Here is a 3,181-nt window from a genome sequence, read left to right as displayed (position 1 = left end):
CATTTGTTTATTTCAATTTGACCGGAGAGGGACAGAGTGAAAGAGAGAGAGAAAGTGAAAAGGCAAGCTGGCAGGTTCAGGTCTGGGATTCGAACTGCAGTCGGCCATGTAGGAATCCAGTGCCTTTAACTACCATGCCACCTGCCGGGCCTATCAATAAACAATTAAAAAAAAAATACGTATAAAGATTAATCTCCAGTACCTCTCCCTTCTTCCCAGAGGTCAATGAATGGACCTGAAAGTTCCAATCTTTTAATCACTTGGCCTTTCTGATGACCAGACCCATCAGGAGGGAATCTGGGGGTCTTCCCTAAGTATTAGCATAAACTCTGATGTGATAAGAATGCATTATGAATAACAAAGTTCATTTATAGGAACCAGGGATAAAAACTAATAAAGGCCAGCAGATGGAGTAATGATTATATTACATTACATTGTACCTGTGGTTCGAACCCCAGACCTGGTGGTTTGAAACTCACACCAGGTATGTGTGTGTGTGTGCCCAAAATCCCAAGAGAATGGAGAAGAAACTGAAGTGTGGCCATCTCTCCTGGGGAGTGATTTTTCACTTTCTGTCTCTCTTTCTCTGTCTCTCCAACAAGTTCATGAGTCCTATAACAAAAAAGAAAAGAAAAGAAAAGAAATGACTTGCCAAAGAAACAGAGTTGGGCTTCAGCCCTAAGGTTTGCTAACTTTAGGTTTTTCCTCTAATAACCCCACTGACTTCCAGAAGAATCAAAGGAAATCTTTGGCAAATCTTTCTACAACCATTTCTTTTCTCTGTCGTTTAACTTTACTTATTTATTTTAATTTGACCAGAGGACAGAGAGAGAGAGAGAGAGAGAGAAAGTGAGAAAGCAAGCCACCAGGTCCAGGCCTCAAATCTATTGGGTGCTCAGGAAAGAAATGATGCATTTTGCATAGAAAAATACATCATGACTTTCCAGACAACCTAATATTATAGAAAGCAGGAATTAGGGCAAGGGGAATGAGGTAGGGAAAAGCTTCGGACACAGACTCCTGGACAGTCAGTAAGCATTGTTTTACTATTTAAATCCTCAATACCAAGTGCAGTGACTGGCACACAACAGGAGCACAATATTATATAATGAGTAAACACATGAGAAAAATTAGAAAATGAGACTTAAAGGGTGATAATCCTCATCTCTGAAATGTGAACCACGATGAAAAAATATGCAAAAAGCATTCAAAAGCATTAATCATGTGTCCACCACTACTTACATGTCTCAAAAGCAATCTCAAACTTAACAAGTCCAAGATAAAATTCTCAATTATTCCCCCAAAACCTGCTAATCGTTCCCAACTCAGTAAATGTCCTACTTCCTGTACCCTGACAGTCATTCTTGTTCTTTCTGATCTTCCATATCCAATCCATCATCCAGTCTTATTTATTCTAACCCTTACATATATCATTATCCATGCATTTTTGCAGTCACCATCCAGTCTAAGCTACAATATGACCATCTTTCACTTAATAGCTAGCAGTCAAAATGGTCGGTAGGCTTCCACTTTTGCTCTCACCAGAGCTCTAACCAGTTTACTGTTCTTAAGAGAAAGAAACCGTGGGCAGATGGCTGTGGTAGTTAAGGGCACTGGACTCCCACATGATTACCGGTGGTTCAAGTCCCAGACCTGGCAGGATTCCTTTCTCACCTTTCCTTTTTCTCTCACTCTGTCCCTCTCTGGTGAAATTAAAAATAAGTAATGTTAAATAATTCTAAAAAAAAAAAAAATCACAGAAAAAGAAGCCAAACTCTTAAACCTACCTGGCTTCGAAGGCCCCCTATGTGATCTCTTCCTCACATTGCCCTCCCCGTTCTTCACACTGCTTTGGGACACTGGCTTTTTCTGTAATTTCTCAAATGTGTTATGCTACCTCCTGACAAATAGCTACTCATCGTTTGGGTCTCATTTCAGAACTGGGACCCTGTCACACCATCTCAGACCATCTTGAAGTACTTAAATATTTGTACGATTATTTTATCATACAAAAGTATAAACCCACAACTGGCTATAAATGGAACTAAACTGTAATCTCCACGAGGGTAGGCACTGCTATCACCTCCAGGAAAACAGGGTCTAGCACACGATCTGGGCTCAAATACATAAACGAACCCAAATGAAGTGAGGAGATGTAAAGTGACCAACTAAAAAGTCGTAACTCAAAAGAATAAACTTGTGGGATCAGCAGTTAGCATAATGGCTAAGTCACTGGACTCCCACGTGGTCGACAGCGGTTCGAGTCCCGGACCCGGTAGCTTAAACTCACGCCGGGCGTGTGTGCGTGCCTGCCCAAGATCCCGAGAGGAGAATGGAGGAGAAGGGATTGGGACGTGGCCATCCCCCCTGGGGGGTGATTTCTCGCTTTCTGTCTCTCTGTCTCTCTCTGTCTGTCTGGCGAGCGCACGCGCCCTATAGCAAAAACCTCTCCAAAAAAAAAAAAGAATCAACTTGTATACAACAGCTGTCCACTTTGCTTCAGCACTCTCCCTACCTCCACTATCAACAACTCAGACCAAACCACAAATGAGGTCCGATACTTCGGGTCTCCAACCCCAGGCAGCCAGCTCCTGCTTTCTTCCACCCTGTGAAGTTCCAAAATGAACCCATCCTAGCACTGGGACGAGAAGGATCACGCTTCTTTTGCCCCCGAAAGTGAGGATCCCAGACGACCGGGAGAAGGTTCCTAACCCGGACCCACTGGTCGGGACTCTGAACACGAGTATACGGAGCAGTGACGCACACAGGCTCGAGCACTTCGTCAGCAAAGAAGTCGCTCAGCGCGAGACGCTCATGTGAGGCTTCTCAAGCGCCATTCGACCCGCTGGTTGGGACCGGAGCACTTAGCCTTAGATCGCAGAGTCTCGGAGGTCCGCTGCGTTCTTGGAACAGCGATGGAAAAGACGATACCCGCTCCCTCGCCCTTTAAGAACCACCCCACTTCCAGCCTGACCCGGCCCTCGGTAAATCCTCGCGAGAGCCGCCCGCTTCCTACTCTCAGCTTGCCGGGCCGGAAGAGAGGCGGTATCTCCTTCCCCCGGCCTCTACTTCACAAGGCAGCGCGGCCCCAGCTGCGGCCAATCAGCGGGCCCCGGCCTCTACTTCACAAGGCAGCGCGGCCCCAGCTGCGGCCAATCAGCGGGCTCATTGTAGGCCGAGG

Source organism: Tupaia chinensis, unplaced genomic scaffold (genome assembly GCF_000334495.1).
Source record: "Tupaia chinensis unplaced genomic scaffold, TupChi_1.0 Scaffold147608_1, whole genome shotgun sequence".
Lineage (NCBI taxonomy): Eukaryota > Metazoa > Chordata > Mammalia > Scandentia > Tupaiidae > Tupaia > Tupaia belangeri.
This window is presented reverse-complemented; position numbering follows the sequence as displayed.